We start from the raw sequence: 26141 nt of genomic DNA on the forward strand, positions 1-26141 counted from the left end.
GAGCTTAATGTCCATCAGTTTCTTTCTTTCAGTCAAAATTTAAGTTTTTATGTAGAATAATCATCCTTTATATTCTGTTCTCCATGTTGAGTTTTGAAACAGGAGTAACTTTTATTTAAGCTATCACCTTGATGATAAAAGGAGCTGTTTATCAGAGACTGTGCTGTAGGTGCCTTGCAACCTGATAGATTCGTGTGCAAGGGCACGCAGGGTACCAGTGAATCTGTCCACACCTGGAAGCCCAGAAACGGGGCACTGAACGCATAAGCGGACTCCTGGAGCTGGTACACTGCCTATGGCAGATTCTTAAACCACCTGTTTACTATCTTTTAAACACTACCCCAAAGTTCACCCAAGTCAGAGGGTGACAAAATGGACAAACGCAGAACTTTGGAACTGCTCTGTGATTCATACGCCCAGAGAAATACTTAATTGTTTTCTGGAAGAGTGCACTATATGATGATCTTTTGTGTGGAATTGGTTTATGTAAATATTAGGGCTCTGTGCCGGTAAGGATCCCAGTAGACAGCCTAGGAGCCCGGAATACTTTTTTATTTTTTTTGGCAGTTCGTGGCTGCTGCATGAACGCTCCCCCTTTTGAGTCAGCCAGGCGCAAGAGAAGTAATTTCCCATCCAGAAGCTCTTTCGGCAGCTGAGCTGTAGTGGATATACTGGGATGTGGCTAAGTTTAAAATTCTGCGTAAATCCAGCTTCCTCTCGCCTGGAAAGGCTCAGCTTGTCTTTATACCTTCCCCTCCGGCCGATTTTTTTTTTTTTTTCCGGGGGCGGAGAGGAGAGGAAAGGAGGAACACTGAGGCAGGCGGACAGCTTGTAGTTGACTTAGGTCCGCGCGGGGAGGGGGAAACCCAGGCGGGGGCTGGAAACGGAAGGGCTGCCAGTGCGCCGCAGGCGAGGCCGCCTGCAGGGGGAGGCCGGGCCGCGGGCAGCCACCTCGCGGGCCGCCGGGGTGGCGGGTCGCCCTCCGGGAGAGCGCTGGGTGCCGCGGACCGTGCGAGGCGGGCGGCGGTGGTTATGCAACCCGCAGCCCCCTCGTCCGCCCTCCTCGCCGGCCTGCGTCCCTCCCTCCGCTTGGCCGGCACTCGGATCTCTCTCGGTCTTTCTCTCCCCTGTGTTTCAAACAGGAAGTGCAGGGCTGTCTGTAACGTGCCGCCGGGTCCCAGGATGGAAGAGTGAAGTCGCGCCGGTTCCAGCTCGCGGAGCCCGCCGGAAGCCAGTCCCCGGAGAGGAGAGCGCCCTGAGGGAGCAGGGTGGCCGCCTGGTCCAGGTGCGGGGCTGGGTTGCGAGCCCGCGGGCCGGGCGCTGGGCTGTCACTCAGTCACTCAGCGGATCTGCAGCTCCCGCGCTGCAGCCTCACTCGCCGTGCCTTTTCTAGGTTGCGCCCCCCTGGCTGCTTTCTGTCCAGGAGGATCTCTCCAAACTCCGTGGCTTTGCTACCCGGGTGTGTTGGACCCCGGCGATAAGGCGCGTGGCAGCACGCGGCGCCCACGGGACCTGCCCCGCTTCCTCACCCACCTTAGGCAGGAGCTTTCCAGGCTGGGCTGCTTGTGCCCGGGAGGCTTCCCAGTCCTCAGCTGCCCTCTCCACCCTCGCCTCTCCTCCTCCTGCCGCCTGAAGCAGCGGCTCTTTGTTCTTCACTTTGTTCTCCAGGCCAGGGGTTATCTACAGAAATGGGTGGCTTGGGTGTTATTAAGAGTAATGTGAGTGGGAGGGGTGGGGACCTGGGGGAGAAAGAGGATGAGTTGAGGGTGATTTGTAAGGTGGAAAGGGGAGCAAGAGGCTTGGTGTCCCGGCTAAGAAATCTCACCAGCTCTTCAGCCGGTGAAACAGAGGAGTCCAGGCTCTTTGCTTTCCATTTTGGAAGAGCCAGGCTGTCAGGAACTGAGGGAGTTCGTGATGCAGACACACACTGGAAAGGTAGTGACCGGGAATGAGGGGCAGCTAGTTCTGAGATGTTTAGTCTGATGTCTGGCTTGTTAATTCCAGTTGGGGATTCTTAGCCAGCCTCTCTTGCTGAGACAGAGGTACTTTTAAAGGTAGAAGCCTGACATCTTTATTCATTAAATGCCATTTTTCATCAGAGTAAAATTGAGAACGACTTTTCTCAAATTCACTGGGTAGGTTACAGTTTCACATTGCTTGTCTTACTCCATCTCAGAAGTGCATAGGTGGAGAACAAAATGCTAGAGGAAAGGTTGGTTTTATGCGCAGAGTTTTTGCTTCTTCATTTCCCTGGCAGCTCCTCTGTGGACTAAATCAGACGGACTTTTCCCCCAGTGAAAGCCCGGTCTTGTTTCCCCACCTTTATTTGTCTACCTGGTTGAACTCCAGTCTTGTGGAGGGACACTAAAGGAGGTGTGATGGTTGAGAAGAGGTGAGAGGCAGTTTGATGGGAAGATTGTAGCCTCAATTTAAATGTTTGAATGAAGTTAAAGCCAGTAGTATCTTCTGTCTCTTTCTTTTGGAAGAAGGGATCCATACAAATGACTAGAGGGGAGGAAAGTGAGATTCTGCAAAGAAGAGCCTCTTTCTGTAGCAGGGAGGGAAAGTGCAAAATCACAGTACTATGTGCACTTAGCCCCTTCACCTTATTGGGTGGTCAAGCTTTCTCGGGAAGCAGGGTTGGTTGTAGAATTTAAATTTGTGATGTCCTATGCCGACTATACCACTTTAATGCTGATGTTTTTTGTAGTGAAATATTATTTACTACATAATTAATTTTGCTTTGAGAGGAAAATCTTTTGTAGTTACTCAGCCTGGTACATTTGTACTTTCCCCTCCCTCCCTTTCTTTTTCTTATTAGCAGCATGGAGGTAATTTAAATTATAAGATCCCATTATTCCAGTAGCCTTCAGAACTTTAATCTCTTTTAAAATGCAGGTGCTTTGAGCATTGTGATATTATCAGTAGTTGGCATCATTGTGTTAGCATTAAGTAGCCAAGATACACTATGAGCGCTGAGCAATTAATTTTATCTTTTTCTAGATAGATGTGGACTTCTTAAGTTTGAATTTAATTGTGAGAAGCTTGTGTTTATGCCTCTTCTTGCCAAATACATCATGAGATTAAAAGTGAAAACAAGTCATTAAGAGAGACTCTTGAAAGACCTGTACAACCATAGTATTTTGCCTCTATTTTTATACCCAGGTATACTCCTGGCCCTCTGATTCATCAATTCACCTGAGGACTTTCCTCAACATCTGTCATTCTGTTTCAAGATAAAATAGAACAGCCTTTGTGACCTCCCAAACTTGTCCCCTATTTAGGAACAGGATTTATTCCCACCCTAGTGGAATTTGATACTAATTAAATAATAACCCAGGAATCATAATAAATGGCCTTTAGATCCTCATTGCGCATTTTCTATATCTCCTGTGTAATTTATTACTCTGTTTAACAGTCTGAAATAGGATTCATTTATTCTATTTGATGGAGCGAGGAAACTGAGGCTGATAAAATGTGACTTGTCAGTGGTCATACTAGTAAATGGACGTGCTGGGACTTGAACAAGAGTCTTCTGCTTTATAGTGCTTGGCTCTCTTGTAATCTGGAAAGTGGCCGCTTAAGGAAGAGATGGCAACGCTGATTCAGATGGTCTTTTGCTTTTCTAACAGAGAGCTGATAAACACTGACTGGAGATTAACTTCACCTAAATCTCCAGATCTTTTCCCATTCCTCTCTACCCAGAGCTCTTAGGGGGTTTTATTGTTGTTGTTTCCATGTTTGAAATTTACACTTCCTCTGTGTTAGTTACTAGATTTAGCTGTGTTTGCATCGTTGTGATTTGTTTTCTGCTGCCAACATTCTAATGGCATATTTTAATTTACACATATTTTATGTCAGGTCTTAGTGAACAGTATCTTTTTGAAAGGTCATATTAGCATATTTTAACTTCTTAGAGTAAAAAACAACATTTCTGGTTTACCCCTAGGACATAGTTTACATCCCAGAAAAGAAATAATAAATTAAAAAATTAATAAATGATGTATATAGCTCTCTTCATACTCCACTACCCTACATACTGTATGACCACTGTACATAGCCCCCCAACTTCCTCACCCCAGTTCAGGATAACTTACTGAAAAGCTTATATTATAAAAGACATGGGCAAATCCATATACACTTTATATATTAAATAGTTTTGTAATACTCCCCAGATGGAAATAAGTTTATTTTTCTTATTTTTGCAACATTTCATGTTGAGGCTCTCTTTAGCTAGGATTTTTATGTTACACCGAGAAGAATATAAATTAAAATTTAGAGTATATTTTCAGTGGGATATGCTGGATAAAATATTTATTTTGTCTTCAACCATTGAAGTATCTGTAGTGATCTATAACTTCCCCTTTGTAGAATTGTGTCAAAGCATCAGGAGAAGGGGGAGAAGGTGGGGGAGAGGGAGGGGGGAGGAAAGGGAGATAAACTGAGTGATTTTTTTTTTTTTTTTTTTTTTTTTGCGGTACGCGGGCCTCTCACTGTTGTGGCCTCTCCTGTTGCGGAGCACAGGCCCCGGACGCGCAGGCCCAGCGGCCATGGCTCACGGGCCCAGCTGCTCCGCGGCACGTGGGATCCTCCCGGACCTGGGACACGAACCCGTGTCCCCTGCATTGGCAGGCGGACTCTCAACCACTGCGCCACCAGGGAAGCCCCTGAGTGATCTTTTCTTTTATAAGTAAGGAATGGAATGATATATGCATATTTTCTTAATACACAATGCACTGCCACTTCTGTCTGTTTTAAACAGTTGCAGTGGTTGTGAACTAAGAATGAAAGGGTAGCTGGCTTTGATGTGAAATGCCAAGGAGAAGTTTATGGCCAAGAGAGGACTAGGAATGGAGATAAATGTGCATTAGGATTTTCATTTTTTCACAACCCTCTCTCTTTTCCTTCATGTCTATTATAAAATAAAAACTCTCTTCAGTTGGAAATTGTGAACTTTAAAGCAGTGGCTCTCAACCCTTACAAAAATCAGGAAACTCTACTACTAAAGGATTTCAAAGATTTTGACTTGTTCAGAGTTTTACTTCTCATTTCTGATGATTGGTAATATTTAGTGACAAAGTCACTCTTTAATATTACTTAACTGGATATATATTATAAAGAATCACCACAGCATCTTCCCGTATTTGTAAAATAGTAGTACATGTATGAGTGGGATGGGGTTCAGTCTACCGACTTCTGCCAGGATCCTGAAGTCCACAGGTTGGGACTCAGGACTGAAGTAAAACAACTGCTCCAGGCTGCAGATGCAGAAATGGTGATGTACGTTATGTTAGCCGTCAGGTTATAAAGATTCCCAAGTGGAATTTTTCGTCTTCGTTGTACATTAAATAGGTAATGTGCAAAGTCCTGACTTTGGATCTGATCTTGTTTCTGGGTTAATTGTTTTCATGGTCAGCTTTGAGGTCCTGTAGTTACTCAGTCACGGATAACTGGAGTTCTTCTAAGAGCATTCTCCCGACATTCTGCCTACGGTGCTTGCTTATTATGATTTGTCGAGTTTGTCGAGTCAAGACCCCGACACCAGTCCCAGGGTCACCACTGTCATAACTGCCACCATCTGCAGCCTTATATTCATTTCGCAGAAGCTAAAAGAGCCTTCCCAATCTTAACTTTTACAGTTTTCAATAAGTGTATAGAAGGAGAGAGATTATTTGCCCTGTTCTGTAGTGGAAAAAGCTAGCATATAGGTTCATATTGAATCTGTCTCTCTGATTTCCATGCCCATTGCTGAGGTTTTGGTGTTCTGTTGAAGGCAGATTAGGCAGGGCACCAAAATCTGTTAGGGTTAGTGCATGATGCTCTTTTTTCTGGTTAAAAAAAAAAAAAAATCACTTTCTATTTATTGAATGCTTTATATGGGTTATCTGTAATCTTCCTGGTGTTGTGCAGTGTGGGTAATATCCCTCTTGTATAGGTAAAGAAACTGAGGCAAGTGGAGATTGTAGTTTATCCAGGTCACATGGACAAGCTGAGGCCTGGCCTCGGATCCAGGTTTGTCAGTCCCCAGGCTCAAACATTTCTGTCATCACATCTGCTTCTTTCTCGGTCCTTAACCTCGCCTGTGAAGAGAAACGAGAACATTTTGTTTAGTCTTACCTACCTTTTCAGCAGAGGTTCAGTTAAAATCATACAGAACATGCCGACTTTAGGAATAGGGACATGAAAGGGTCAACATTTTTATAAGTATTTTTGGCTTCCATGCAGTATGTAGGCTCTTTTCCCCGCCAAGGAACGTATACTTAGAGTCATGAGTGTATTGAATCTGCTGGTAAGAGTTTCTTGAGGCAGTATCGTCCACAAGCAATATTGCTGGATCTTAGGACATAGCATACTGATTTTACGAGGAACTGCACAGATTGTTGTCAGTTTTATATCTCCACCAATTCTACACGATGGTTTCTTTTCTTATTAACAAATTTCCTGATTTTTGCTATCCATTAGATGTTTGTATGCTATCCATTAGATGTTCGTTGGGGCTCATGGTTGAATTTTGCCTTGTTTTGATTTATAAGTGAGGTTGAGCGTCTCTTCACGTACTTAATTTCCCGTTTCTGTGAATTGGGTCTCTTCCCCTTTTCTTGTAAAAAGTTCCTTGAAAGAATTCATGTGGAGTTCCTTGTATATTGTAGAAGTTAATGCCTTGTTAGCTGTGGATATGGTGGATACTTTCTCCCAGTATGTCACTTGTCTGTTAAGTTTGTGTGTGGTGCCTTTCAGTAACAACAACAACAAAATCTTTAATTTTAATGTAGTTGAACCCACCAGTTTTTAACATTATTGTGGTCTGTGCATTTTGAGTCATTTAAGAAACACTTCCCTATTCTAGGCTCATATTACCGTCTCTCTTCACTTTCTTAGCTTTATAGGTTTACTCTTGGGTTTTCAAACGATTCGAAGTTTAAGATACGAGGTGTAAATTCATTTTTATTTTTTAAAAACTGTTCATCTTGTGAGCCAGTTTCTTCAACACTATTTACCAAATAATCCGCTCTTTCTCCACAGATTTTTGGTGCCACCTCTAGCATGTAAGTGTACATTTATGCAGATCTCCTTCTGAGATCTCTGTTTTGTTCAGATGGCTTATTTGTGTGTTCCTGGGTCGTTGATTCACTTTTTTAAGTTACTAGGGCTTTGAAATATGCCTTATCTTACCCGTACACTTACATGACTTGATCTTATTATCATGACTGATATAAATTTAAAAGTTCAAAACTATTTGAGATTATTTTGGGTGGCTGTCTTGCCCTTATTTGTATGTGCTAGCCCTTTACATCTGCAAATGTATTTTCGAGAAATGTGTTTACTCCTTCAGGAATATTATTTATTTAGTAGCATAATTTAACGTAACCCTAACATTCCTGACATTACACTTTCTTCTCGATTTTATTATTATTTCTTTTTTTTAGCTATCACGGCTCCCTTTCATGCTTGGTCATCTATGTAGGGCAGTGGGTGTTTCACTTCAAAGTCCTCTCTTCTTCAGTGATCTGCGCGTGCTCATAGAGCTGGGATATGCATTCCTGATATGGCTTTTGAATGAATGTTTTATGAGGTGTGATGCCGTAATATATGGCCGAATACTCTTGAAAGCCTGTTAATTATAGATGTTTTTTATTGGGAAAACACTGCCAGTTTCAGCTCGGGTTTTCTCCAAGTTTTACTTTGCTTCACTCTGTTCCCAGCTCGGGGGGTATCGTTCTCTCTCCAGTCTCCATTGTATGTCACACCAGATGCTAGGTTGCTTTATTTGATAAGCAGGCATTTACATGTCTTTTTTGTCTGCCGTTCTTAAGGTGCTTTATGGATATAGTAGAGGGACTACTGAAAGGTACTAAGCTTGCATAAAGTCTGATAAAATGATAATGTAGAATGTTCTAGAGTCCAAAACCTGCTTATAAGACCAATGTCCTTGGGCTGTTGGAATTGTTCTCCTATTGTGCTTTAAATAGGAGATATTCACCTGCATTTAATGACAACAGCCCCAGCCTCTGACCTGACCGACCTCACATCTTCAGGAGACGACTTCATCAGTGTGGACATTTTCCATTTCTCATTCAGGTTCCTCTGTGATCATCTCACCAGCTGTCAGGTCCACGTGTCTTACGAGCTCCTCTCTTCTTCAATTATTCTAATGTAATTGACAGCTATACTACTTCATTCATTCAACAGACATTTGCTGAGTTCCAAACTATTAAATCTTAGTTCCCTTATCTCTCCTCCTCCTATCTGCTGTACACCAGTCATTGTGCTAAATTCTGAAGATACAATGTGAGTATGACACAGTGCCTGACCTTAGAAGATAGACACACAAATCATTAACTGGAACTTAGAATGTGGAACACTTTACAGCAATACCTTGTAATAAATAATAATAGAGAGTGGGGCACAAAGGAGGGAGTGCTTTGTTCTTTCTTGTTTGTGAGGAAAGAATTCATGCTGGAGGTGGTTTTAGTGCTAAATATTGGAGGGGTAGGATTATTTATCAGGCTGAACAGGAAAAAAAAAAAAGGAAGAAGAAACAGCCCAGGTTCAGAGCCCGGTAAGGAGCACCAAGTATGTGGGACTGGAGCAGAGGGGTCGTGGTGCAGAAGCGAGGAGAGCAGGAGGTGCATCTTGGTTCAGATTCTTGATCCAGTCTTGTCTAGGGTCGTACATTGCTATTTCTGGAAGTGTCGACTTTTTCCTGGCAGCATTGCGGAATCATCAAAGGTGAAATAAATGCTTAAGTCACTGTCTTAAGGTATGTGAAAAGAAAGCAGGGAGAAGCCCAGTGGCTGTTGAAATAATCGAGGTAGACATAATGAGGACCAGACCTAAGGTGATGATGGCAGGAAAGGAGAGGAGAGGATGGATTTGAGAATCACTTAGGAGAAAGAATTGTTTGCTGATTTGGTGGAAAGTGGGAGGGGAGTAAGAGGGAAGAAGAAGAAAGGTGACTCTTGATGTTTCTCGTTGGGAAGATTCACTGTCTGAGGGTGTCATTCATCGGGATGGAAAACAGCAGAGGAGCAAGTTTGGAGAGACAATAGTGAGTTCAGTTTGAAGTAAAGTTGGGGTGCCTGTGGGCACTCAGCTGATCTTGAGAGACCCAGACCCCAGGAAAGAAGTCAGGGTTAGAGACGTGTATTGTGGAGGGACTGGAACTGGTGGTTCCAGCCATGCAGATAGTTGAAATTCTCAGGGATGGCCCAAGGACCGACGACAACAGACAGAAGAAGGGGAGAGAGAAAGAGGACCAGGGAAATCCACAAATACAGATGATAATATTAGGCACCAGGGTTTTGGGTGTTGTTTCCGTATATTATGTCAGAGAATTTTTACAATACCCCCTGAAATAATTATTGTTATTGTCCTTTACAGATAAACTATCTAAAGCTCAGGTAAGCAACTTGCCAAATCGCCCAGGTGTTACATAGGGAAAACTGTCAGGTGTGTCCAAGGCCACAGGAAGTTCAGGTAAAGATTAAAAATGGGAGATGAATTTGGTGATTAGGTATTTAGTTGGTAGAGTGTTCTGAAGTCTAAATCTAGGTTGTCATGGATGAATAGAATAGGAGTTGAGAAGCAGGGGCACTGAGTGGAGTGTGTGTGTGTGTGTGTGTGTGTGTGTGTGTGTGTGTGTGTGTGTACACATTTGTCCATGGAGGAATATTTTTTGTGTATCATGGTAACTAGAGCTTATATTTTAGTTGAGAGTAGTGGAGGGGAAGTGACTGAAGGCAGAAGAGAGAATAACTAAGGGAGTAAGGTTCCAGAAAAGATAGGGTGGCCAGGGTCTGGAGTGCAGGCTTGTCTCGGGAGGGAATAGGGACGTTCATTCCTTTGAGACAGGAGAGCAGGAGGGAAGGACACTTGCGACTGTGGATGAGTACGCAAGTGGAGGCTGCGAGGAAGTTGAGAAGGTTCCTTCCTGATGGCTTGGGTTTTCTCCATGAGGTAGGAGCAAATGAATTCTGCTGAGAGCGAGGGGACCTTGAGAAGACAGTCGAAAGTGAGTTCACAGTTAACTTGGGTAAAGGAGCTCACTGATTTAGGACAAGTAATAGTCCTGTATCGTTGAGGGCCCAGCTGGGCTTTTGTCAGTGAGGATTAGATGCTGGTGGTGGTGTTTTTTTTGTTTGTATGTTTTTCTGGTTGATAGAGGAAGATGAATACCATGAATGACCTTTTTTTTTTTTTTTTTTTACATCTTTATTGGAGTATAATTGCTTTACGATGGTGTGTTAGTTTCTGCTTTATAACAAAGTGAATCAGTTATACATATACATATGTTCCCACATCTCTTCCCTCTTGCGACTCCCTCCCTCCCACCCTCGCTATCCCACCCCTCTAGGTGGTCACAAAGCACCGAGCTGATCTCCCTGTGCTATGCGGCTGCTTCCCACTAGCTATCTATTTTAGTTTGGTAGTGTATATATGTCCATGCCACTCTCTCCCTTTGTTACAGCTTACCCTTCCCCCTCCCCATATCCTCAAGTCCATTTTCTGGTAGGTCTGTGTCTTTATTCCTGTCTTACCCCTACGTTCTTCAGGACATTTTTTTCCCCTTAAATTCCATATATATGTGTTAGCATACGGTATTTGTCTTTCTTTTTCTGACTTACTTCACTCTCTATGACAGACTCTAGGTCCATCCACCTCATTACAAATAGCTCAGTTTCATTTCTTTTTATGGCTGACTAATATTCCATTGTATATATGTGCCACATCTTCTTTATCCATTCATCCGATGATGGTCACTTAGGTTGTTTCCATCTCCAGGCTATTGTAAATAGAGCTGCAATGAACATTTCGGTACATGACTCTTTTTGAATTATGGTTTTCTCAGGGTATATGCCCAGTAGTGGGATTGCTGGGTCATATGGTAGTTCAATTTGTAGTTTTTTAAGGAACCTCCATACTGTTCTCCATAGTGGCTGTACCAATTCACATTCCCACCAGCAGTGCAAGAGTGTTCCCTTTTCTCCACACCCTCTCCACCATTTGTTGTTTCTAGATCTTTTGATGATGGCCATTCTCACTGGTGTGAGATGATATCTCATTGTAGTTTTAATTTGCATTTCTCTAATGATTAATGATGTTGAGCATTCTTTCATGTGTTTGTTGGCAGACTGTATATCTTCTTTGGAGAAATGTCTATTTAGGTCTTCTGCCCCTTTTTGGATTGGGTTGTTTGGTTTTTTGTTATTGAGCTGCATGAGCTGCCTATAAATTTTGGAAATTAATCCTTTGTCAGTTGCTTCATTTGCAAATTTTTCTCCCATTCTGAGGGTTGTCTTTTGGTCTTGTTTATGGTTTCCTTTGCTGTGCAAAAGTTTTTAAGTTTCATTAGGTCCCATTTGTTTATTTTTATTTCCATTTCTCTAGGAGGTGGGTCAAAGAAGATCTTGCTGTGATTTATGTCATAGAGTGTTCTGCATATGTTTTCCTCTAAGAGTTTGATAGTTTCTGGCCTTACATTTAGGTCTTTAATCCATTTTGAGTTTATTTTTGTGTATGGTGTTAGGGAGTGATCTAATCTCATACTTCTACATGTAGCTGTCCAGTTTTCCCAGCACCACTTATTGAAGAGGCTGTCCTTTCTCCACTGTACATTCCTGCCTCCTTTATCAAAGATAAGGTGACCATATGTGTGTGTTTATCTCTGGGCTTTCTATCCTGTTCCATTGATCTATCTTTCTGTTTTTGTGCCAGTACCATACTGTCTTGATTACTGTAGCTTTGTAGTATAGTCTGAGGTCAGGGAGCCTGATTCCTCCAGCTCCGTTTTTCGTTCTCAAGATTGCTTTGGCTATTCGGGGTCTTTTGTGTTTCCATACAAATTGTGAAAGTTTTTGTTCTAGTTCTGTGAAAAATGCCAGTTGTAGTTTCATAGGGATTGCATTGAATCTGTAGATTGCTGTGGGTAGTAGAGTCATTTTCACAATGTTGATTCTTCCAATCCAAGAACATGGTATATCTCTCCATCTATTTGTATCGTCTTTAATTTCTTTCATCAGTGTCTTATAATTTTCTGCATACAGGTCTTTTGTCTCCTTAGGTAGGTTTATTCCTAGATATTTTATTCTTTTTGTTGCAATGGTAAATGGGAGTGTTTTCTCGATTTCACTTTGAGATTTTTCATCATTAGTGTATAGGAATGCCAGAGATGTCTGTGCATTAATTTTGTATCCTGCTACTTTACCCAATTCATTGATTAGCTCTAGTAGTTTTCTGGTAGCATCTTTAGGATTCTCTATGTATAGTATCATGTCATCTGCAAACAGTGACAGCTTTACTTCTTGTTTTCCGATTTGGATTCCTTTTATTTCCTTTTCTTCTCTAATTGCTGTGGTGGCTAAAACTTCCAAAACTATGTTGAATAAGAGTGGTGAGAGTGGGCAACCTTGTCTTTTTCCTGATCTTAGTGGAAATGCTTTCAGTTTTTCACCATTGAGGATGATGTTGGCTGTGGGTTTGTCACATATGGCATTTATTATGTTGAGGAAAGTTCCCTCTATGCCTACTTTCTGCAGGGTTTTTATCATAAATGGGTGTTGAATTTTGTCGAAAGCTTTCTCTGCATCTATTGAGGTAACCATATGGTTCTTCTCCTTCAGTTTGTTAATATGTTGTATCACATTGATTGATTTGCGTATATTGAAGAATCCTTGCATTCCTGGAATAAACCCCACTTGATCATGGTGTATGATCCTCTTAATGTGCTGTTGGATTCTGTTTGCTAGTATTTTGTTGAGGATTTTTATATCTATGTTCATCAGTGATATTGGGCTGTAGTTTTCTTTCTTTGTGACATCCTTGTCTGGTTTTGATATCAGGGTGATGGTGGCCTCGTAGAATGATTTTGGGAGTGTTCCTCCCTCTACTATATTTTGGAAGAGTTTGAGAAGGATAGGTGTTCGCTCTTCTCTAAATGTTTGATAGAATTCTCCTGTGAAGCCATCTGGTCCTGGGCTTTTGTTTGTTGGAAGATTTTTAATCACAGTTTCAATTTCAGTGCTTGTGATCGGTCTGTTCATATTTTCTATTTCTTCCTGATTCAGTCTTGGCAGGTTGTGCATTTCTAAGAATTTGTCCATTTTTTCCAGGTTGTCCATTTTATTGGCATAGAGTTGCTTGTAGTAATCTCTCATGATCTTTTGTATTTCTGCAGTGTCAGTTGTTACTTCTCCTTTTTCATTTCTATTCTGTTGATTTGAGTCTTCTCCCTTTTTTTCTTGATGAGTCTGGCTAATGGTTTATCAATTTTGTTTATCTTCTCAAAGAACCAGTTTTTAGTTTTATTGATCGTTGCTATTGTTTCCTTCATTTCTTTTTCATTTATTTTTTCTGATTTTTATGATTTATTTCCTTCTGCTAACTTTGGGGTTTTTTTGTTCTTCTTTCTCTAATTGCTTTAGGTGCAAGGTTAGGTTGTTTATTCAAGATGTTTCCTGTTTCTTAAGGTAGGATTGTATTGCTATAAACTTCCCTCTTAGAACTGCTTTTGCTGCATCCCATAGGTTTTGGGTCATCGTGTCTCCATTGTCATTTGTTTCTAGGTATTTTTTAATTTCCTCTTTGATTTCTTCAGTGATCACTTCGTTATTAACTAGTGTATTGTTTAGCCTCCATGTGTTTGTATTTTACAGATCTTTTCCTGTAATTGATGTCTAGTCTCATAGCCTTGTGGTCGGAAAAGATACTTGATACAATTTCAATTTTCTTAAATTTACCAAGGCTTGATTTGTGACCCAAGATATGATCTATCCTGGAGAATGTTCCATGAGCACTTGAGAAAAATGTGTATTCTGTTGTTTTTGGATGGAATGTCCTATAAATATCAAGTCCATCTTGTTTAATGTATCATTTAAAGCTTCTGTTTCCTTATTTATCTTCATTTTGGATGATCTGTCCATTGGTGAAAGTCGGGGGTTAAAGTCCCCTACTGTGAATGTGTTACTGTTGATTTCCCCTTTTATGGCTGTTAGTGTTTGCCTTATGTATTGAGGTTCTTCTATGTTGGGTACATAAATATTTACAATTGTTATATTTTCTTCTTGGATTGATCCGTTGATCATTATGTAGTGTCCTTCTTTGTCTCTTGTAATAGTCTTTATTTTAAAGTCTGTTTTGTCTGATATGAGAATTGCTACTCCAGCTTTCTTCTGATTTCCATTTGCATGGAATATCTTTTTCCATCCCCTTACTTTCAGTTTTTATGTGTCTCTAGGTCTGAAGTGGGTCTCTTGTAGACAGCATATATATGGGTCTTGTTTTTGTATGCATTCAGCCAATCTGTGTCTTTTGGTGGGAGCATTTAATCCATTTACATTTAAGGTAATTATCGATATGTATATTCCTATTCCCATTTTTTTAATTGTTTTGGGTTTGTTATTGTAGGTCTTTTCCTTCTCTTGTGTTTCTTGCCTAGAGAAGTTCCTTTAGCATTTGTTGTAAAGCTGGTTTGGTGGTGCTGTACTCTCTCAGCTTTTGCTTGTCTGTAATGGTTTTAATTTCTCCATCAAATCTGAATGAGATCCTTGCTGGGTAGAGTAATTTTGGTTGCAAGTTTTTCTCCTTCATCACTTTAATATGTCCTGCCACTCCCTTCTGGCTTGCAGAGTTTCTGCTGAAAGATCAGCTGGTAACCTTATGGGGATTCCCTTGTGTGTTATTTGCTGTTTTTCCCTTAATGCTTTTAGTATGTTTTCTTTGTATTTAATTTTTGACAGTTTGATTAATATGTGTCTTGGTGTATTTCTCCTTCGATTTATCCTGTATGGGACTCTCTGTGCTTCCTGGACTTGATTAACTATTTCCTTTCCCATATTAGGGAAGTTTTCAACTATAATCTCTTCAAATATTTTCTCAGTCCCTTTCTTTTTCTCTTCTTCTTCTGGAACTCCTATAATTCGAATGTTGGTGTGTTTAATGTTGTCCCAGAGGTCTCTGAGACTGTCCTCATTTCTTTTCATTCTTTTTTCTTTATTCTGCTCTGCAGTAGTTATTTCCACTATTTTATCTTCCAGGTCACTTATCCGTTCTTCTGCCTCAGTTATTCTGCTATTGATCCCTTCTAGAGTATTTTTAATTTCATTTATTGTGTTGTTCATCATTGCTTGTTTCATCTTTAGTTCTTCTAGGTCCTTGTTAAATGTTTCTTGCATTTTGTCTATTCTATTTCCAAGATTTTGGATCATCTTTACTACCATTATTCTGAATTGTTTTTCAGGTAGACTGCCTATTTCCTCTTTATTTGTTTGGTCTGGTGGGTTTTTACCTTGCTCCTTCATCTGCTGCATATTTCTCTGTTTTCTCACTTTGTTTAATTTCCTGTGTTTGGGGTCTCCTTTCGCAGGCTGCAGGTTCGTAGTTCCCGTTGTTTTTGGTGTCTGTCCCCAGTGGCTAAAGTTGTTTCAGTGTGTTGTGTAGGCTTTCTGGTGGAGGGGACTAGTGCCTGTGTTCTGGTGGTGAGGCTGGATCTTGTCTTTCTGGTGGGCAGGTCCACGTCTGGTGGTGTGTTTTGGGGTGTCTGTGGCCTTATTATGACTTTAGGCAGCCTCTCTGCTAATGGGTGCGGTTGTGTTCCTGTCTTGCTAGTTGTTTGGCATAGGGTGTCCAGCACTGTAGCTTCCTGGTCGTTGAGTGAAGCTGGGTGCTGGTTTTGAGAGGGAGATCTCTGGGAGATTTTTGTTGTTTGGTGTTATGTGGAGCTGGGAGGTCTCTTGTGGACCAGTGTCCTGAAGTTGGCTCTCCCACCTCAGAGGCACAGCACTGACTCCTGGCTGGATCACCAAGAGCCTTCCATCCACACAGCTCAGAATAAAAGGTAGAAAAAGGAGAAAGAAAGGAAGAAAGGAAGGTAGGAAGGAAGGAAGGAAAGACAAAGAGAGAAGATAAAATAAAGTTATTAAAATAAAAATTATTAAGAAAAAAATTTCTTTTAACAAAGCAAAAAAATACAGGACAGATAGAATCCTGTGGCAAATGGTGGAAGCAAAGCTATACAGACAAAATCTCACACAGAAGCATACACATACACACTCACAAAAAGAGGAAAAGGGGAAAAAATCATAAGTCTTGCTCTCAAAATCCACCTCCTCAATTTGGAATGATTCATTGTCTATTCATGTATTCCACAGATGCAGGGTACATCAGGTTGATTGTGGAGCTTTAATCCGCTGCTTCTGAGGCTGCTGGGAGAGATTTCCCTTTCTCCGGTACAATGATTCCAACCCACCGTCCGCACGACTGTCACGGCTTCAGCTGCCGGGGCCCCTCCAGAGCCGGCAGCCTCAGTGCGGCCGCCCTCCCCTCGGGCTCTGGGGCAGTTCCGTGACAGTGGAGGGAAGAGACCCCGAGCCGGGAGTTCCAGCTCTGCCCATGAATGACCTTTTAAACTAAAACACACAGCCCTTGCCTGAAATGTTAAGTTTAGATGGTGATTTAAGGAAGCTTCAGGATGTTGGGTCCGGGGCAGGGTGTGGAGGGAAATAAGATAGAGGGAACAAAAATTGAACTTAGGGACCTGTGTTCTAGTCTTAGTTCTTCCAGTAACAGAGAATGGGTTTAGGGAAGTCAGCTAATCTCTCTGAGCCTCAGTTTCCTCATCTTTCACTGGAGGAAGTTACTCTTCATGTCCCCTAAGTCTCTTGTAACTCTTAGGACTTCTGTGAGACTTGTACGTCATTGGACAAAAATGAATGGACAAAAGAATAAGAGTAGTTAGATTCCTGTCGTTTATCATTCATGAGCCCTGATAACAGCTCCAACGCCAGTGAGTATTGACAATGTGAGACTAGGACAGCCGTCAGGTGACCGTGTCCAGGTCTCTGCCACTGGGCTGCACCTGGCAATGGGAGAGAGGTAGCAAGTCAGGAAAGGGGGAACAGAGCATGGGGCTATAATGGGAGTTTGGCAAGGGACAGACAGGGTGGGTTTACTGTGTGCCACGGCTCCCTGAGACATCATTTCGTAAGGGTGGTCATAGTCTTTGCGTTCATCATCTACATTGTTTCTTTCCCTATACGACTGCATTTTATTTTCACTGGTTTTATTTCTCCCTCTTAGTTAAAAGTGTGCCATGTGGGAGAGAATTCAACAGTTGAAGAAGGTTAAGCGTTATTTGTAGCATCTTACCGTACATGTCCTTTCTCCTTCCCATCTCCTTCATTACACCTTGCTTTTCTTTGCCCGTAGAGAAATCAGAAACAGTTTGAAGCATTTCATCACTCTTCTCAGTTAGCTGTGTTCTTCCCCTGGAAAGTTGATTCTTCAAAGCCATTAACTGTTTCTGTCTCCTGTTAAGAGCAGGGATGGCATCTTAAAGCCCAGGAGGGTGTGTGACCCTAGCATTAAAGGGGAATCCAGATCTGGTGAGTGACTCAGAGATTACTGTAGTGATTTAACACGCCTGAGCAGGTAATAGGACACTCTTTGTAAAATTAAACCTTTAATATTTCTCTATGCTGTTACATATTTGAGAGAAACTTGGGCATTTCCTTTTGTCTTCATTAAGCTATTGCACAACTTAATGCTTGGAAAATTCTTCACAGGAAGAAACAGGGTGTAACAGTTTGTGTGAGGCATTTTTTGAAAATTCGCCTTTTTAGTTAGCTTAAGTCTGAGAATATTCTCTCCACCTCCCTGCTCTAATTTCTTTCAGAAAGTGTTAATATCTCCACATAACTAAATATTCTTCAAAGTGAGGCATACTTAAAATATTAAAACCATTTAAACACAAAAATAAAACATAGTCTATAAATGTGTTCTTCCATTTCCTGAGAAACAACAGGAAGGATTTGCTTTCTCAAAATAAACTAAGTAGCCTGACTGTGAACTCAGAGTAGTAGAGATCAAAGATTCCAGCATCATCACACAATGGGAAATTTGCAGTCTTTTTTTCTAACCTCGGAAAATCAAGTCTAATACTTTTTTTTTTTTGAAACACAAGGAACCAGGATGTGTATATACAATTTAGAAACATACCTTTGACATATGTGAAATTGTGTAACCTAAATATGTCTAGGAGAGTCTATTTCCAAGATGTATTTGATCAGTATGGGCATGTTAGACATGCAACCATGGAAAGTGTCCTTCAGCATTAAACTTAGAATGGAGAAAAACCAACTGAGTTTCTATATATCCATATAGCGTCTAAACTTGAACTTGCTAGGTTAGTGAATTATTTCATAGCTTGGCTAGTAAGAAAAGTTTAGCAGCTCATGCTGATCATGGAACTACACTGAAGAAGGAATCTGCTATGATAATCATAATAATAATAGTATATGAATTCCCAGGCAGGAATAGGGACATTTGTTAATATTTCTCTACTTCCAGAAACGAGGAGTGGGAGCCCATTTTAAAGAAAGGAAATCAGTTGTGTTATGGTTGCCAGATTTTTGTTTCTGAGCTATCAGAAAGATTAGGGAGAAAATATGTGTTATTCATCTGTCATTAATTTGTAGGCTCAAAGAATATACAATTTGATATTTCTTAAATATAACATAGGTCAACATTTTGAAATGTTTAACAGTGTTTATATGTATTGGGGAAATTATGTTTACTTTGAGAACTTTATAGACTTTCTCAATAGACTAGTTTTTTTTCTTTGTCTTTCAAGAAAAGATAGAAAAACATCTCAAAGTAGTAGACAGCCCATGATCTCAGTTTCTTTCTCAGTCTCTTTATTTTTAACCTAAGTCTTTTATATTTACAGTGGGTCTCTTTTAGATAACAAATACGGGGTCTTTTTTAAATCTTCTCTGACAATCTGTGTCTTTTAATTGGTGTATTTAAATGATTCACATTTGATTATTGATATAGTTGGATTAATATCTACAATGTTTGTCCAACTGTTTTCTATTTGTTGCATTTGTTCTTTGTTTCTTTTTTCCCCTTCTTTTTCTGCCTTCTGTGGTTTTAAGTGCACATTTTATATGGTTCTATTTTGTCTCCTCTCTTAGCATTTATTTCCTTTACAGAATTTTTTAATCCTGGCCCTGGAGGTCACAATTGATCTCTCACTTTCTTAAACAGCAACAACAACAAAAACAAAACATCTGTGTGTGTATGCATAGAAAAAAATTTGGAACGATATATACTAAGACATTAAGAGTAGTTTTATGTCTGAGTGTTAGGATTGTAGATGATTTTTACTTTTTTTTTTATAGTTTTATGTATTATCTGATTTTTTAAAATAACAAACAAGTATTGCTTTTATAATCAGAAACAACGAGGCTCTTTTCATTTTGAAGAAAAGGAAAAGGCAAATCAGAGCAGAACAAGCTGAAAATCTCCCATGGTTCTGAAATTTATACCCTTTCTCTGTTTCTAGCTTGAGGTAAGCATATTGTCCCACTACACCAGCACTCCACAGGTAGGAAATAGGAAGGGGCTTCGCTGCTTCTCACCTTGCCCTGGGAAGATTGTCAATTCTTGTCCTCTACCATCTGTGCCTGTACAATGAGAATGAACCTTCTGAATGACTTAGCATCAATTCACCCTGTGGTTTGACATAAAAAAGTTTTCCATCTAATACAGAGTAGACCAAAACCCTCTATTTCTGCATAATTAAGTTTTCCTCTACATGGAATGTCTCTATGCCTCTTAACCGTCTTTCAAAAAATAATAAGCAGAATAAGAACACTCGAAAACTAGTTTAAAGTATAGCTTTCCATGTAAAACTTGTAATAGTTCTTATGGTTTGCTAGTATGAAACCCATTCTCTTTTTGGGCAGGGTGGGGAGGGGAGTGTTTAGGGCTGGTACCTATGGTAATAGGTGAAGATATTGTAACTAGTGTGAGGCTGTTGTTCTGTCTGGATTTGGGGGAATTCAGTCCCCCTTGTGAAGTTTTAGAGAAAATTATCACTCCTGTTCTTGCATTGTTAATTATATCCTCTGAATTTACTTGTGCATGTAAACCAAACCCAATTAAGGTTTAGGAAAGTTGCATGGCTCAGTGCAAACAGATGAAATGTAGATTTTTTTTAAAAATGGTTTTTAGTACCAAGTCACCTGCTGGGTGTTTTCAAGAAAGTCATAAATTTTGTAAATACTGCAGTTTGTTAGCCTGTATAATTGGGACTATTATCTTTTGCTGCCTAACTGCTGCATTCAAGTAAACAAAAGACAAGTGAAGCTTTTTGTGTCTTCTGAAAGAAGAGAGTCTAAAAAAAGCAAACTCTTTTTTCTCTGCTTCCAAGTGAAAACCTATATAGTTCTCCAGTTTAATGTATCTTATTATACGTGTCAGGAAATTTTATTTAAGGTTAGAAATGAAGTAGCAGTCATATTCTGTTTAAAGCTAATAGAATTATACATTTTGATATATACAAAAAAATTAGAAAAGTTATGAAATAAGTGTAAAAAAGAATTCATTCACAATATATTTATTATTGCAACTATGTTAAAATAGATACAAATTTTGAAGGGAATGCAAAAATATAAATATTGCTATTTAAGGAATTATAAGTAAAATTTAACAAGCTTTCTTGATAATATTCTGGTGTTAGATATTTTACAGGAAGTAGAGGTCAGAAATCAAGTCTCTGGGATGCTTACTAAGATAAGTTGGAAAAGGTATTGAATTTTTATATTTGCATTATAAACCATATTAGTAGACTGTTCAGTAGATGTGGGGAGTAAGGTAAGTAATCTGTTTTTTTAAACTCATTTCTGAATGAGAGACTTGATACATGGAGATATTAGTGGAGAAACAATGATGAAAAGTCCAGGGCTTGTTACTACGTTAGTGCATTTATTTAAGCATTATCTCTGTTGGCTTGGTGCCTTTGACCTGCTGCTGCTGGTCCTTTTACTCTGGTTTTAACTTGTCAAAGTCTACATTGTAACCTGCTCTCTGCCTTTTTGTTCCTCAGCTGTGAAAATTACTTAAGTGAGAAATGGTCTGGGGGTGAGAATTGTGAATGGAGGAAAGAAATAATCCTCTCATTATTTAAATACAGGGAAGGAGGATTATCTGCAGCCCTGAGCTTTCACCCCAAAAGAGCTGATAGTATAATAGGTCATCTTTGCTTTTATAAATGTAAACCATATGCTTTAATAACTACTCTTAGGAAAAAGTCAAGAGGCACTAATTTTGAGCTACCTTTTCATCCTTTTATTTCATGATGATTCCTCTATGTGTTTCCTTAATCATTTGCTCTTTGAAAGAAGTATGAGCTTGTGATCAGTCCTGCCACAAAGACCCAGTATGAGATCTAGATATTAGAACAGTGCATTGACAAAGAGGCCAACTCCAATTTTATGCTTTCAGGAAGTGGTTGTAAACAGTGAAGTGAAAATTTAAAAATTGCAGAAATGATTTTGGCAGTAACCTATAAAAATACTGAGCGTTAAAATAATCCTTATGTAATTGCCAAATTGATACACATTTTATAAATACATATAATGAATAAAACATAATATATGAAGTATTTTATGTATTTGCTAAAATAAAGTTCCCTGCCCTTTTTTTTAGTGTTTAATTCTAGATGAGTAATTCTTATGTTTCAGGAGGCAGTAACACTTAGACCGAAAAGCAACATTTTTACAACAGTTTTAAAATACACTTTACCAAGTAGTATTCCCACTTTGTGGATGGAACCTAAAAGCCAAGCAGTAAGTTTAAGTAGTAGGTCACACATTAGATGAGCTGTTCATTCCTACGTAAGCTTTCATCAGAGCTGGGAAAAAAAGCTTACAAATGTCCTACTTAAGGCAGGCTTTTTTTTTTTTTTTTCGGTACGCGGGCCTCTCACCGCTGTGGCCTCTCCCGCTGCGGAACACAGGCTCCGGACGCGCAGGCCCAGCAGCCATGGCTCACGGGCCCAGCCGCTCCGCAGCACGCGGGATCCTCCCGGACCGGGGCGCGAACCCACCTCCCCTGCATTGGCAGGCGGACTCTCAACCACTGTGCCACTAGGGAAGCCCTAAGGCAGGCTTTTATCTGAACCATTCCAAGATTAAGGGAGTGTACATTTTCAGCTTTTCTAGAAGAAATAACCTCTGCACTCTGATCTCTTTCAAACTAATCATATTTTGAAGTAAATTCTTTATGCTAAAACTTAAGGCAACTGATTTCTTTCTTAATAGAAATAGATGTACATTGTCCTCTGTGAAATAACTAACCAAAGACAAGCCCACGCTCAACCTTCTCTGTAGTTAAGTTTACTAATTCCAAAGCTTGTTACCCTTACCTTACAAGTGCTATTTTTAAAAAAAGAAAATTTAGAGGATTTTTTGAGATTTAAAAAAAAATTTTTATAGGATATTTTCCTTGAAAACTTTCTAACATTTTCCATTCCTCCGTTTAGTTGTTATCCATAGGGGCTTTGACAGGAAACGTCATTTGCTGCAGATGTGATGATCTCCTGGGATAAAGGCAGGTGGAAGTTGCTGGGAGACAGACTTCAGCTTAATATGGGGAACAGATCTCCTTTAAAGCCAGGCAGAGCTGGGCTCAACTGCCTGGCACTGTCCAGGTCCCAGCACCGAGGGCACAGAGGCTGTCCATGCTTGACCAAGGGTGTAGAGAGACCTGAAACCTCCCATGGGAGCAGGCCCAGAGATGCCCTCTGAGGTCACAAAGTACACATATTCAGTCACAGGCTTTGTGCTGGAAAAAACTTTGTTCAAGTACCAACTCTGCTGTGTATTGGCTGTGCAACCCTAGGAAAGTAATCTAGATTCTCTAAGCCTCAGTTTGCTCATCCTTAAAATGAGGATAAAATGATGTGAGGCTTATCATGTGAATTTAGATCAATAGATCTAAAGCACTTGGTGTGGTTATTCTTTCTGATTCTGTAGCTTTTCACTCTCTGCCCGTTTTCTGTTCTTCTTCTGCCCTCACATTCATTCTTTTAGAGTCTTTATTTTCTCTCTGGTTCTCTGCCTGTGCCCTACGGCCTAGGGATGCCCTGAGCTCCTTTGGTAGCTTTACCATCAGTGTCTGATTCCTGGGCAAATCGATGAACAGCTGGTGATCCTCTGTGTCCTTTGGATTTGGCACGAGGAACAGCACCGAAGACCTTAAAAAAGCCAAGATACGTTGCTGCGTTGGCTTTCCTGTGTGCTTTTACTATGGCGCTTCCAGCTTCACAGTGGGTGGTCATGAAAGCACTAAGTGGAGCTGGATATGGATAGAGAAAAACATTTTTATACAACAGGTTATGAAAGTAAAAATCTGTGTTGGTAGCATTTAATGTTTCCTCTATTTAAGTCTCTGTTTTGGGGTCGGGCTCCTAATTGTGAATATTATATTTGAGAGAGAAGAATATCAGAGCACAGGCTCCGGACGCGCAGGCTCAGCGGCCATGGCTCATGGGCCCAGCCACTCCGCGGCGTGTGGGATCCTCCCGGACCGGGGCACGAACCCGCGTCCCCTGCAGCGGCAGGCAGACTCCCAACCGCTGCACCACCAGGGAAGCCCCAGAAGCATTCTTTTTAACAGGAGCGCTTAACATAACTTTAGGGAATTGCTGTGGGTACTAAGGGGGCAACATAAAAAAATTTATTTACTACATGTTATTTGAAGCCCCACTTGTTGACGGAGTGATAGCCCTTAGAAATGTGATGGAAACTCATTAGTACATCTTGACTAAGAGGATCTGGTTATACCATTAAAGAAGTACAGGTTATTAGAGCTGGAAGGCATCTTTGGGGCCACACAATTCAATGATTTTCTTTTATAAATAGTGAAATGGAGAATCAGAGGCATGAAGTTTCTTGTTCCTTGAAACATAACTCTTTGTATTTAAAAAAGGCACAGCAGGGAGATGTGGCCCCTACCACCTTAGCTATTTTCTTACCTTCCACTGCAGTACCATGACTGCTGCCTCTGGGCCTGGAGTCATTTCCCTGTGGCTCAAAGATGGTCTCTACTCTGTTAGCCCTGATTGCTGAGTAATGCAGTGATGCGAAACTTCCTATGTTCTTACTCAGATTCTTTCTTTTGTTCATGTTCGATGATTTTATGAAATCTTTGGTTTATTGGATTGCTTTGGCCCAGGAATAATCTACATAGGCAAATATTTAGACAGCTTAGTTTTCCTGTGTTTGACCGTTTTATGATCTCTTACTCTGTGCCAGGCACATTTACGTTTTTAAGTAGTTTACATGCGTTAACTCGAGGAGACAGGTATAATTATCTATAGGCAGTTGTCAGATCAGAAAACTGAAGCTTACAGGGCTTCAGCGTTTGTTCCAGATTCTACAGTTTGTAAGCTAGAACTAGATGCCAGGACAGTTTTTTGGACCATATGTTCATCATCTCTGCCTTGTCTACATTTTCTGCTCCCCTTACTGCCTGTGTAACGGGGAACAGGGCGTAGAATTGAAGATCTCATGGCAAATGATCCAAAGAGGATCATCTGGCCTAGCCTCTTGGCTACCAACAAATGAGGTATGATATCATACTTGATATCGAGGCCTTGTTTTTATTTATTTATTTTTTTTGTTTGATATTTCAAAGTAAAAGTGGTCTTTTAGTTTTTCATTATTATAGAAGTAGTAAATCCTCATTGCAAGAAAGTATGAAAATATAAGATAATGGAGAAAATTAAAATATTCTTTATAGCTCTGATGATTAAAAGTGGGCTCAGGGCTTCCCTGGTGGCGCAGTGGTTGAGAGTCCGCCTGCCGATGCAGGGGACACGGGTTCGTGCCCCGGTTGGGGAAGATCCCACATGCCGCGGAGCGGCTGGGCCCGTGAGCCATGGCCGCTGAGCCTGCGCGTCCGGAGCCTGTGCTCCACAACGGGAGAGGCCACAACAGTGAGAGGCCCGCGTACTGCAAAAAAAAAAAAAAAAAAAGTGGGTTCAAATCTCAGCTGTATCACTTGCTAGCACTGTTTGACTTTGGGTAAATTTTATAGCCAATATTTCCATGCCTCAGTTCCCCGTGCATAAAACAAGAATAGTCACAGTGCCTGCCTCGTGCAGTAGTTAGGATTAAGTGGGTTTTTTTGTGAGGCATTAGAATAGTGCCTGACACATAATAAGAATGACATGAGTGTTGATTAAGTAAAGGATCACCCATGTCAGTAGTCTTCCCGTCTGTGGCCCCTGGGGAAAGAAGTAGAGGCAGACCCAGAAGGTAGATTGTGCAGTGCCGTGAGTGGATAATGGGCCAAGTTGTGTGGAGAAAGACAGGGGAGAGTGGCCCCAAGACCCTCTGCTTCTATTTGCTTCCTTAGTAATCCTAATAAAGTGGCACATTAATAAAGGTCTGTCTCTCACTTTCGTGATAATAAAAATGATTCTCCTCTTTCTACTCCTTGCTTTTAGGGAGCCCACAGAAGCCAAGCCTATTTATTTGACATTTTTCTCTTGTAGGCTATGCCAGACATGAATTTCCTTTCATGTGATATTTTCTGTGGTCTGTGTTAGTTTAGTTCTTCCTTTGTTTTCTTGTGCTTTGGTGTGAAGAAGATGCCCTGTTTATAGAGCCTTGGTGTCTTTCATGTATAATGCATTCTTAAGCTAACTCTAGTTGCTCTGACCCTTTGAGATTTTTAAACTGCTTTGTTCCGGTTTCTAGGCATTTTTGAAATATTAAAAATGTTCATGAGGGTGTGGGTCATGGGAAAACTTTTCCCAGAGGGTTGTTTGTTCTTAGCAGATTGTGAATTTGCATGGAGAGGTTTAATGCTGGGTTAAATTCTGCCAGGTGCATTGGTCACTTGAGCTTGAATTCCCAGTTCTGTTGATACTTAAATCCATGTTTTTAAGGCATTAAGTGCAGAGTGGGAGCCTCTTAAACCTAAGTACCTATGTTGCCTATTGTCCCATCAAAGAAAGGTCTTAAGTAGTGCTTGGGTTTACTTTGAAGCACCTTGTCAATAGTGAGGATCAAAAGATGTGTCTGTTCTCAGATTTTTGTCTTTGAACCAAGACTTTCCAAAAAGAACACAGACTTGTTTTGAATATTGCCGCCTCTGGGTGTGAGTGATTATGCAAGTCCGTAGTATTTTGTTAAACTATTCATAATAGATGCAGAGGTATGAAATTGCAAGAAAAACAAAAATACTTTTTCAAACAGCTTGTACAAAGCAGCCTTTGAATGCAGGTGGTCCTCAGCTTACAAGGATTTGCAATTCTTCCTCCTTCTGGTGAAAGACACCATCCACCATTCCCA

At 40.6% G+C, this 26141-nt stretch overlaps 1 protein-coding gene across 6 annotated transcripts in view; it reads left to right on the forward strand.

Moving 5' to 3' along the window:
- Positions 1 to 26141, forward strand: part of LRRC8D (leucine rich repeat containing 8 VRAC subunit D) — a 115107-nt gene that overhangs the window by 19932 nt on the left and 69034 nt on the right. For 3 of the 6 annotated variants that reach the window (XM_027114281.1, XM_027114284.1, XM_027114282.1), the window contains exon 2: positions 1143 to 1285. The exons of the other annotated variants lie outside the window; for them this stretch is intronic. The gene's annotated coding sequence lies outside the window, so the exon portion shown is untranslated. The remainder of the gene's footprint in view (positions 1 to 1142; positions 1286 to 26141) is intronic. 6 annotated transcript variants of the gene reach the window in all.

The sequence above is a fragment of the Aethalodelphis obliquidens genome, unplaced genomic scaffold, assembly GCF_003676395.1.
Source record: "Aethalodelphis obliquidens isolate GAN/ISIS:26980383/991018 unplaced genomic scaffold, ASM367639v1 scaffold13, whole genome shotgun sequence".
In the NCBI taxonomy this organism is placed as follows: Eukaryota; Metazoa; Chordata; class Mammalia; order Artiodactyla; family Delphinidae; genus Aethalodelphis; species Aethalodelphis obliquidens.